The 12,656-nt window shown below is 44.9% G+C and overlaps 1 pseudogene; it reads right to left on the bottom strand.

Moving 5' to 3' along the window:
- Positions 1-861: 861 nt before the first annotated feature.
- On the bottom strand, positions 862-1,930 carry LOC109260577 (zinc finger protein 420-like; annotated as a pseudogene).
- Between the last annotated feature and the right edge of the window lie 10,726 nt (positions 1,931-12,656).

Here is a 12,656-nt window from a genome sequence, read left to right as displayed (position 1 = left end):
GAGGAAGAAACGGCTGCTTCTCAGGTAAATCTTGTCCTGACTGAGCTCAGGGCCTGTGTCCTCATCTCTTACTGAAATGCTATGACTGTAGAGCTTGAAAACATTTTTTTTTTCTTAACCTTTGATGGACCTGCCTGGCAAATTTCTTTTGGACTAGTATTTATCCCTTTTATGATAGTCAAATTCAGCTCTTTAGGACATTCTTGTGTTACATCCCTGGGCCTTCTCTCCATTCTCTCCATCTGGACTTTCCATACAGCATGAGGACTTGTACCATGAATTCATGAACTGCAACTATTGAAAATATTCCCTCTGTGACAGATCCATGTGGTGCAGTGTTGATACCCAAGATTCTCACTGAGATGGGTCTGGTTTCAGGACCCCAGTGAAGGAGGAGAATATGTAATATTTAGGGAGTGTCTGGGTGTGGCCTGAGTCTATGTAAACTAGTTAATGTGACATTGAGGCAGTTGTGAGATCCAGCTAGAGGTTTGCCACATTCATTATATTTGTAACGTCTCTGTGCAATAGGAACTATGGTAATGAGTAAGGCTTGAGCAGTCTGAAACGTTTTTTACCACATTCTTTGTAAGTTTTCTCTGCAGTATGAGTTCTCTGGTGTTGGATGAGACTTGAGTACTGATTAAAAGGCTTACCAAATTCTTTGTATTGGTAAGATCATCTCCAGTATATGTTCTCTGATGAAGAATCAGGGTTTAAGCATTGCTTTAATATCTTGCCACATTCCAATGGGTATTATTACTCTCCAGTATGAGTTATCTGATGTGGAATAAGAGTTGAGGAATCCTTAGAAATTCTGTCACAGTGTTAACATTTAGAAGATTTGCTCTAGTATGAATTCTAAGTCAAGTTTGAACAGTGAAGAATGGTTTTCCCACATCCTTTACATTGGTAAAGTTTCTCTCCGGTATGGATTCTGTGATGTTCATTAAGATGTGCCTGGTGGGAGAAGGCCTTCCCACAGTCTTGACATTGGTAACCTTTCTCTCCAAGATGGATTTTATGATGTATATTAAGATGTGCCTCGGGGGAAAAGGCCTTGCCACATTCATTACATTGGTAAGGTCAGTCTCCAGTATGAATTCTGTGATGTTTGGTAAAGCTTGACTGTCGCATAAAGGCCATGCCACATTCTTTGCATTGGTAAGGTTTCACTCCAGTATGAATTCTGTGATATTTGGTAAGGCTTGACTGTCGCATATAGGCCTTGCCACATTCTTGGCACTGGTAAGGTTTCACTCCAGTATGAATTCTGTGATGTTTGGTAAGGTTTGTTTGTCACCTATAGGCCTTGCCACATTCTTTGCACTGGTAAGGTTTCACTCCAGTATGAATTCTGTGATGTTCTGTACGGGCTGAGGGTTGGGTAAAGGCCTTGCCACATTCTTTGCATTGGTAAGGTTTCTCTCCACTGTGAATTCTGTGATGTGCCTTAAGGGCCGATTGCCAGTTAAAGGCTTTGCCACATTCTTCACACTGGTAAGGTTTCTCTTCAGTATGAATTTCTTGATGTTGTTTAAGGTTTGATTTCTGGTTAAAGGCCTTGCCACATTCTTTACATTGGTAAGGTTTCTCTCCACTATGAATTCTGTCATGTGTCTTAAGGCCTGAGATCCAGCTAAAGGCCTTGCCACATTGTTTACATTGGTAAGGTTTCTCTCCAGTATGGATTCTGTCATGTGTCTTGAGGGCTGAGTGCCAGATAAAAGCTTTACCACATTCTTTACATTTGTAAGGTTCCACTCCAGTGTGAATTCTGTGATGTTGTGTCAAAGGCCTTGCCACATTCTTTGCATTGGTAAGTTTTCTTTCCAGTATGAATTCTTTGATGTCCTGTAAGGGTTGAGAACTGGTTAAAGACATGGCCACATTCCTTACCTTGGTAAGGATCAATGATGATCACCAACATTGGAAGACTGGTTAAGAATTTTCCCACATTCAATATATTTATAATGATTCCCTCCCTTAGGGATACTCCTGTGTGAAATAAGGTTGGCACTTTGATAAAAGACTTCCCCATATTTATTACATTCATCATCGTTCTCTGGAAAGGAGTCCCCAGATACCTTTGACCTTCACTCTCCTCAACCTTGTTCCAGTCTGTCATTAAGTGTACATTCTCAAGGGAACTATATTTATATCTACTCATGACCCTTTTTGGAACGAAGACTCAATGCATGACTTTGACAGGAATGTCTTGGTGCCATGTGAAAATATAGCTGAATGAGGTCAAATAACAGAAAAGTAAAATCATTCCAGAGTACTACTCTCAGATGAATGTACTGACAACTTCTAATATAGAACCTTAAAATCAATCAGAATATCAGGAAGACAGCTAAGAAGAAATCATCAGGACTTGCTTCTTCCATGAACACATAAACTTGCACACAAGGAACTGACAGCATAGCTTAGTAGAGAATTCTGTAGCATCTCTTGCTGTAGCACAAATCATGTTCTTATATCTCAGAAAATGAAGAAAAGCACCTTATGTGCTATGTGCTCAAAATTAGCAGAAGCAAGGCAATTTAAACTTAAGACAGAAATGAAAACTATAGAATAAAGCAAAAATAGGAAAAATCAACAATAGAAAATTTGGTGGTTAGAGAAACCCCCCAAAGTCAACAGACCAGTCTCTAATGAAGCCAGAATGATAGAGAAGACTAACTAAAATCATAAGTGAGGTGAAGGCAGATACAGTATAACTGATCCCATAGAGATAAATTAAATCCAGCCCAAAATAGATAATTATATGGCAAGAAGTAAATACCAAAGAATCATTATGAATTTCCAAAAAGATAAAACCTACAAGGACTCTATCATGAAGAAATCTGTCTGTCTGGCTACCTAGCTACCTAGCTACCTACCTATCACTTTGGAGTCTTTAACACACCATAGAGATTTTGAGTACTTGGGGAAAGAAAGGTGCATTTTGGCACACTGTTCAAGTTCATTTGGAGAGTAGAGCAAGAGCCCAGGCATGTATCACAATGGCATTTTGACGCCCTCCCTTACAGCCTTGAGAACTGTACCAGTACTCTTGTGGTCAGAAAGCAGCTCCTGCCCAAGATTTTGGAGGAAAGATCATTCTCCTCTTTTCCACATCCCCAAGAAATGATTGTTACAACAACTGTGCCTCTGATTTTGAAGAACTAGACATAGATAGATTTCCTCGTATATGGAGTGTCAGGAGGGGAATTTGGCACAGCTCCACAGGGTAAGAGGGCTTGATTATTTACAACGGGTGGTCTGCCTTGCACATTTGGTCCTTGCAGGCCTGTCATGGCAGAATCATTGGTTGCCAGGACCAGAGGCAATACTGGGCTCAAGCCTCCATCGTCTGGGGAGGGGCTCATTTGAGATGAGGTAGACTGAGGAGCGAGAGAGGATCCAATTAGAAGCAAGAAAGCTGGTTCCCGGAGACGACGGTCGGCCGACATCTAACCCTGACCTCATTAATGCGGCTTTCCCCCTAACCAGACCTCCACAGGACGAATGGGACTACAACACAGCAGAAGGTAGGGGAAGGCTACTCATTTATCGCCAGACTCTGATGGCGGGTCTCCGGGCTGCAGCTCACAAGCCCACCAATTTGGCTAAGGTATATTCGGTCGTACAGGGAAAAGCAGAGTCCAGCTGCTTACTTAGAGAGATTAATGGAAGCCTTTAGGCAGTTTACCCCCATGGATCCAGAAGTTCATGAGAACCAGGCTGCTGTCGTCATGTCCTTTGTAAATCAAGCAGCTCCTGACATTAGAAAAAAAACAAAAAAACAAAAAACAAAAAAAACTCCAAAGGCTAGAGGATTTAGAAGGTAAACAGATCCAGGATCTGCTCCGTATAGCAAAACGGGTCTACAGCAACAGGGATGCCCCAGAAGAGAGACAGATCAAGGCCACAGAGAAAATGACTAAAGTCCTGGCCGCTATAGTCCAGAAAGAACAGCCACCCCCAGAAGGCACTCAAACAACACGCCCTCCCAGGCGGCACTTAGATAAAGATCAGTGCGCCTATTGTAAAGAAAAAGGCCATTGTATATGAGAATGCCCCAAGAAGAATCAACCCCGCCCCGGCCAAGGGCAATGGCAGCCTAAAATAGCCCCCATACTGTTCACCCAAGATACAGAATAGGGAGGACAGGGTTCGGATCCCCTCCCCGAACGTAGGGTAACATTGCAAGTGGAGGGGACCCTGGTCCAGTTCCTAGTTGGTACCAGGGCACAGCACTCAGTTCTGGTCAAGCCCCATGGAAAAGTATCTGAAAAATCATCCTGCGTACAAGGGGCCACCGGAATAAAGAAATACCCCTGGACAGCTCAGAGGACTGTGGACTTAGGAACTGGGAAGGTAACCCACTCCTTCCTGGTCATTCCCGACAGCCCCTGCCCCCTGTTGGGGAGGGATTTGCTTACCAAAATGGGGGCTCAAATTCATTTCCAACCGGGGGGGACCACAGTGACTGACTTCCACAACCAACCCATATCTGTACTCACTGTGAAACTAGAAGATGAATATAGGCTCCATCAGGAACCCACTCCTTGGGATCAGGACATCGAGCCCTGGCTTCAACGCCTTGCAGACGCATGGGCAGAAACGGGTGGTATGGGGTTAGCAAAACATCACCTAGCCCTATTTATAGAGGTCAAGCCCGGGATGGACCCCGTCCATGTGCGCCAATACCCTATGCCCACGGAAGCCAAAAATGGCATCACACCGCACATCCGCTGCCTCCTTGACTTCGGGGTCCTACGCACCTGCCACTCAGCATGGAATACCCCCCTGCTGCCTGTGCGCAAACCCAACAGCAGGGAATACAGACCAGTGCAGGACCTGAGAGAAGTCAATAAGCGGGTGATGGACATACATCCAACCATTCCTAACCCCTATACTCTCCTGAGCGCCCTCAGCCCAGAAAAACAATGGTATACTGTTCTGGATCTAAAAGATGCTTTTTTCAGCCTACCACTAGCGCCTAAAAGTCAAGAGCTATTTGCATTCGAGTGGACAGATCCAGACAGGGGCATAAATGGCCAGCTTACTTGGACCAGACTGCCACAAGGATTCAAGAACTCTCTGACCCTGTTCGACGAGGCTCTACACGAAGATTTAAGTGAGTACAGACAACAACACCCTAATATAACTCTCCTACAGTATGTTGGTGATCTCTTAATAGCTGCCGAGACACCCGAAACTTGCATCCAGGGAACCAAAGGTCTCCTGCGAACTCTGGGAACCTTAGGCTACCGCGCCTCAGCAAAGAAGGCTCAGATCTGCAAGTCGGAGGTAACTTACCTGGGTTACTTACTGAGAGGGGGGCAACGCTGGCTAATGGATGCCCAGAAGGAGACTGTCCTTCATATTCCCAGACCGCAGACACCACGACAGGTGAGGGAATTCCTAGGGTCGGCTGGGTTCTGCAGACTATGGATACCAGGGTTTGCTGAATTAGCAAAACCTTTATACCAGGCAACAAAAGATCAACAGCCCTTTAGTTGGACGGAAGAAGCCAAAAAGGCCTTCCAACAAATCAAAACTGTTCTGCTATCAGCACCTGCCCTGGGACTCCCCGATGTCTCCAAACCCTTCCACCTATATGTAGATGAAAACCGAGGCATAGCTAAGGCCGTGCCAACTCAGCATTTAGGCCCTTGGCGCAGGCCAGTAGCCTATCTGTCTAAAAAGCTAGATCCAGTGGCCGCCGGATGGCCACCCTGTCTCCGGATGATTGCAGCCACTGCCCTAATGGTAAAGGACCCTGATAAGCTGACCATGGGCCAAGAGCTACAAGTCACCGCCCCGCATGCCATCGAGGGCATCCTCAAGCAGCCGCCTGACCGATGGCTGAACAATGCCCGACTCACTCATTACCAGGGACTGCTGCTGAACCCCCTCAGGGTCATCTTCACCCCCCAATGGCCCTGAACCCAGCATCACTGCTGCCAGACCCAGACATGGGAACCCCACTTCATGACTGTGCCGACATACTGGCTTAAGTTTATGGGATCCGGGAGGACTTGCAGGATCAGCCATTATCGGACGCAGACGCCATCTGGTTTACCGACGGAAGCAGCTTCGTTCACCAAGGACGAAAGGTATGCGGGGGCGGCCGTGACTTCAGAGACCGAGGTTGTGTGGGCAGAAGCTCTATCCCCCGGAACCTCAGCCCAGAAGGCTGAGCTAATAGCCTTAACCCAGGCCCTAAAGTTAGGAAGAGACCGCAAGCTAACCGTGTACACTGATAGCCGATATGCCTTCGCCACCGCTCATGTACATGGGGCGATATACAGAGAATGGGGGCTCCTCACAGCTGAAGGGAAAGACATCAGAAATAAAGAAGAGATTCTAGCCCTGCCAGCAGCCTTATGGGAACCCAAAAAGCTAGCGATTGTGCATTGCCCAGGATACCAGAAGACAACCGACCCAATTTCCCGGGGCAAAAATTTGGCCGATCAGACTGCAAAAAACATAGCTCGGCCCCCAGCGCAATTGCTGACCCTACAGCTGCCAGACCTCGGACCCCGGGAATTGCCCCCCAGCCCTGAGTATTCAGAAAGCGACATTCAATGGATGAGTAAACTTCCTATGACCCGAATCAAAGATGGCTGGTGGAGAGACTCTAAAAGCAGCATTATACTCCCAGATAAACTAGGATGGCAAGTTCTAGAGCAGATCCATCGCAGCACCCACGTAGGTTCCCGGCGAATGTTGGACTTACTGAGACATACTGGACTAAAGATCAGAAATGTCTCTGATAAGGTCGATCAAGTAGTCACTAAATGTACAGTGTGCCAACTCAACAATGCGAGTAGCAATCCTCAGACAACAGGGGTAAGACAAAGAGGGAGCAGACCGGGGACCTATTGGGAAGTAGATTTCACTGAGGTAAAACCAGGAAAATATGGATATAAGTATTTGCTAGTTTTTGTAGATACCTTTTCAGGATGGACTGAAGCCTTTCCAACCAAGAATGAAACAGTGCAGATTGTAGCCAAAAAGATCCTAGAAGAAATCCTGCCCAGGTATGGCTTTCCAGTAATGATAGGGTCAGACAATGGACCTGCATTCATCTCTAAGGTAAGTCAGGGACTGGCTTCCATACTTGGGGCTGATTGGAAATTACATTGTGCATACCGACCCCAAAGCTCAGGACAGGTAGAGAGAATGAACAGAACCTTAAAGGAGACCCTAACCAAATTGACCATGGAGACTGGCGCTAATTGGGTGGTCCTTCTCCCCTACGCTCTGTTCAGGGTGCGTAATTCCCCATACAAACTGGGACTCCCACCCTATGAAATAATACATGGTAGACCACCCCCCATCATCCCTAACCTAAAAGATAACCTTGTCAAAGCTGAGAACGATAATAGTCTTGAATTCTTGTTCTCTGAATTCTTGCAGAGGGTCCATGAAGATGTATGGCCCAAACTAAAGGAACTGTATGAGACTGGACCCCCGCCTATTCCACATCAATTCCGGCCAGGGGATTGTGTCCTCGTCAAATGTCATCGGCAGGGAACTCTGGAGCCCAGGTGGAAGGGACCCTTCCAGGTCATCCTGACAATGCCTACTGACATCAAAGTAGACAGAATCGCCACCTGGATCCATTTCACCCACGCCAAACCAGTGGACCTGTTCTCAGACCTCATCGGACCTTCAAAGACAACCTGGACTGTTGATCGGACTAAGGACAATCCTTTAAAATTGACCCTACGCCGCCAACGGACTGAGCCGTTAACTATGACACTTGCCCTTCTCTTGATTGTTTTGCAAATTCTGTCTGTAAATTCAAACCCCCACGACCCCTATAATTTGACATGGGAAATTACTAATTTAGAGACTCATGAAGTCTACAACAAAACCCTAGGAACTGCCCCATTAAATACCTGGTGGCCAGATTTATATTTTAATTTAGAAAAAATTAGTCCATTAAAAGAAATGGAAGTAGGTAAATGGAGGCAACTGCAAAGGAGGGTATCAATAAGTAGAAATGGATTTTATGCATGTTCGGGATTTAGGATGGGGACGATGAGGAACACATGTGGAGGGTTTGAAAACCTCTATTGCACAGCCTGGAGTTGTGTCACCTCCAATGATGGGGAATGGAAGCGGGAAGTAAAACCCCAATTTATTGAAATGTCCTATGTCCAACCATGTACCCGCACCAGGTATGATGAAAACTGTAACCTTATTCGTGTGAGATTTACAGAGGAGGGGAAAAAGGACAGGTGGTGGGTCTTAGGACTCACTTGGGGACTCTACTTATATCAATATCCCCTCTTTGGGACTGCCATTCAAGTAAAATTAAAAGTCTCCCCTCTCGTACAACCGGTAGGGCCAAATCAGGTATTAGAAAAAAAAAGAAAAAAAAGAGACGAGTCTATCCCAGAAGGTATAGACTCCCTATGGAAATTGCTAACAGCAGCGTATGAGGCCTTAAACCGATCGGACCCTGAGGCAACAAGGGCCTGCTGGCTATGTTATGATATAAAACCCCCCTTCTACGAAGCCATAGGTCTAGCTGCCCCTTTTCCACAGTCAGACGAAGAGTCGCCAGCAGCTTGTAAGTGGAATCGAAAGGGCCCCCGCCTCACACTGCAAGCGGTCACTGGCAATGGGACTTGTATAGGAAAGGTCCCCTCTAGCCATATCCAGCTCTGTGCCCAGACTAATTACTCTATGGGTGAATCTAAATGGATGATTCCAGCTCCTGACAGTTGGTGGATTTGTTCTAAGACAGGGCTCACCCCATGTGTTAGCAGGGATGTTTTTAATTTGTCACCCGAATATTGTATCATGATATTAATATTTCCAAGGGTTATTTACCACCGAGAAAATGTTGTATATGATCTGTGGACAGAAGGGACGGAAGCAAGAGAGTCAATAAGAACAAAACGGGAACCCTTTATGACCATAACCTTGGCCACCTTATTTGGCCTCGGTGCCATAGGAGCAGGAACAGGGATCTCATCACTAGCCATCCAGCACCGAGGGTTCAATAGACTAAGGGCAGCCATTGATGAGGATATAGCCAGACTTGAGGACTCAATCTCCCACCTCGAAAAATCTCTGACCTCTCTTTCTGAAGTGGTCCTACAGAACCGAAGGGGGCTAGATCTAGTCTTCCTCCAACAGGGAGGTTTATGTGCAGCCTTAAGAGAAGAATGTTGTTTTTATGCTGACCACACCGGAGTAGTCCAAGAGTCCATGGCTAAAGTTAGAGAAGGCCTGGCCAAATGGAAGTGTGAACAAGAACAACAACAAGGCTGGTTTGAGTCTTGGTTCAATCAGTCCCCATGGCTAGCCACCCTGCTTTCTGCTCTAGCTGGGCCCCTTATACTCCTCCTTCTCCTACTCACCCTCGGGCCTTATATTATTAATAAACTAGTTGCCTTTATCAAAGACCGAGTTAAAACGATCCAACTGATGGTCCTTAGGACCCAATACCAACCCATCATTACCGAAACATTTGTGTCAGACACATAAGATCCAAGATTGGCTCTTAAGGCACCAAAGAGAGGGGGGAATGAGAGACTAAGAGAAAAATTACCAGGTGTACTCACAACTGCAAAGAAAGACCTCTACCCGCCCGCCCCCCCCCCCCCCCCACCATTCCCGAAACCAGCCAGGGCGTGCCTGGTTGTAGTCTGACATAAAGATAAAGGCGGAAACCAATCAAGTTCTGCTGAATGGTTTGAAATAAAGACGGGAACCAATCAAGTTCTGCTGAGTGTTCAAATTTAAATGTTAACCAACAACAGCTCTGTAACCTCTAAAAAAATATCCCTAACTTGTTTGTGCCTGTCTATAAAAGAAGCTGTAAGATCCTTACTCGGGGCCTCTTAGCGTCACCGGCAACGAGTGCGCGGAGGACCGGGTTCGAACCTGCAATAAATGACCCTTGCCACTTGGCTTTGACTCTGGACTCTGGTGGTTTGTTTTCGGGGGGTCTCTTGATTCGGGGCATATCACATTGAGTTTCAGTTTTCCAAGATGAGAAAATTCCAGAGGTTGGTTTTGTAACAACTTAAGTATACTTAACACTACAGTTTAAAATGGTCAGAATAGTAAATTTTATGGTATATGTTTCAACCCCAATTAGGAGTAAAATATAAAACTTAAAGTTGATACACAGTTATGAGTTTTAAAATATTACCTTCAATTCAAGACGTTATTTCTCATACAATGGGAATATACTTTCATACAGAAATACATTATGACCTGAATTCTACTGTAACAATTAACCAAGACAGGATAAAACAACCACTGATCACTCTTCAAGAAAGGAAACAAGGTAAATCATAAGCCAAAAAAGTATGGGTAATATTAATACCAACAAATATACAAGTAATTTATTGGCAATTGACATATGGCTGATTCCTGTTTAAATTAAACCTTAAACTATACAGAGTTGTACTGAGTTGTTCAGTGAGTACTGAAATGTACTGAGTTGAAAATTGTTATCCACAAACATAAAACGTAGATAAAAACAAATTAATTAATGTTGTGGAATCTATCAGACAAAACGATGAATGGTTACAGAATTGTCTAACAAGAATAAAAGAAATTTTATCCATCAAAATCCTGAATAAATCATCGATATTTATTAAAAAAGCATCTGCTAAGAAAAAAAAAAAAAAAAAAGAAAGAAAACCTCCACCTCCAACTATTATTGATACAATAACAAGCAGTGGAAACTAAAATGTAAGTAGTAGCCAATACCGAGAACCCAGAAAAGGATGCACAAACATATTGCCAACTAATCTTTGACAAAACAGGAAAGAATATCCAATGGAATAAAGACAGTCTCTTCAGCAAATGGTGCTGGGCAAACTCGACAGCGACATGCAGAAAAAAGAACGTGGACCACTTTCTTACACCCTACCCAAAAATAAACTCAAAATGGATGAAAGACTTAAATGTAAGACAGGAAGGCATCAAAATCCTCGTGGAGAAAGGAGGCTAAAACCTCTTTGACGTTAGCCGCAGCAACTTCTTATTCAACACATCTCCAGAGGCAAGGGAAACAAAAGCATAAATGAACTATTGGGAGGGTCAGAGAGAGAGGGAGACACAGAATCCGAAACAGGCTCTAGGCTCTGAGCTGTCAGCACAGAGCCTGACGCGGGGCAGGAACCCACGGACTGTGAGATCATGACCTGAGACTAAGTCCGAGGCCCAACCGACTGAGCCACCTAGGGGCCCCTGCTTTTGCTTATTTTGATGCAAATACTATGTGCCTTCTGAATGTGGATTTCTGTTTCCTTCCCCAGAGTAGCAATGTTTTCTATTATTTCTTGAAATAACTTTTCTCCCCCTTTTGTTACTAGAGTTCCTAAAATTAAAATGTCGTTCTTTTTGATGAAGTCAGAGTTCCCTAAGTCTCTTGTTATGTTGGAAAACTTTTCTCTCTTTTGTTCAGGTTCACCATTTTCCATTATTTTGTCTTGTAGGTCACTAATTCATCACTCTGCTTCCTCCAGACTGCTGTTCATGGCAGGAAGCTGATTTCTAATCTTGTTTATTGCATTTTTCATCTCTGGTTGTTTTTTCACCTTTTACCCCTATGGAAAGGGTCTCCTTATGTTTCCTATTCTTTTCTCAACCCAGTGAGTAGTTCCTAGGATTATTGTCTTCCATTCTCTATCTGGCATGTTACTGACAACTGTTTTTGCATAAATCTCTGGCTGAGGCCATATGTTGTTTTTTCATCTTCTATCGTGGCATTTTTTCTAAGTCTCTGCTTTCTCCTGTATGTTTAGAAAGTCAGTTCTGTCTCCTCACTGCAGGCCAGTGCTCTGCAGATGCTCTCCTTGTCTGCTGTAGACAGTGTTTCATGCCTGGACTGAATGTGGTGAGTGTTCACTGGGTGTGCTGAGGTCTGTTTGCAAAATCATACCTCACACCGAATCCACTAGAACGATGGCCCTGCAGGACTGTCTGGTCCAGAGACATGGTGTGGCCAGGGGCTTGTGCAGGTCTCTGGAGAGGGGCTGACCTTGCTGGGCTTGAGGGAAGCTTGACTAAGAAGGATACTCCCACCACAACATGGGGGTGGTGGTGGGGGAGTGAGGTTGTGTGTAACCAACTTAGACAACCAGGGACCATGCTGAGATGCTCTGCTCAGGGGCCCTGTGTTTATCCTGAGGGGTGGGGGAAAGAAATGGTGCCACCCAACTCCTTTCTTTTCAGACAGGCATATCTGTGAATGTTGCCTCTAGGTAAGTCTCCTAAAATAGTGAATAATCTCACCCTGTGTACCCCACAGTGATCTTCAGATCTCTGTTTCCAACCTGTCTGCCCCACCCGCCAGTTGTATGCCTGCCTTCTCTCCAGGAGCAGTGCAATACCCTTCTGTCTACAACTGGCCTTTGAAACTCTAGGCATTAAGCCATGCTGGTTGAAAAAACTCACAAATTTCAACCCCTCTTGTTTTCCAAGCCACTGGCTTTGGGGAAACATTCTCCTTGGGCATTCCTGTGTGGTCCTCTTTCTCTGCCCTTCTCCACATCCACACCTTGTTGCCTTCTTAGTGATTAACTTTGTATTCTTCCCTACAATGAATATTTTGATATAATGTCTGAATAGAGTGACTGACATAGTGCTTTCTACTCTGAGTTCTGTGACAGTTACTGATATTT

The sequence above is a fragment of the Panthera pardus genome, unplaced genomic scaffold, assembly GCF_024362965.1.
Source record: "Panthera pardus isolate Hobbes unplaced genomic scaffold, ASM2436296v1 HiC_scaffold_18, whole genome shotgun sequence".
In the NCBI taxonomy this organism is placed as follows: domain Eukaryota; kingdom Metazoa; phylum Chordata; class Mammalia; order Carnivora; family Felidae; genus Panthera; species Panthera pardus.
Note: the sequence above shows the minus strand (reverse complement) of the source record. Positions and strands in the feature narration are given on the sequence as shown.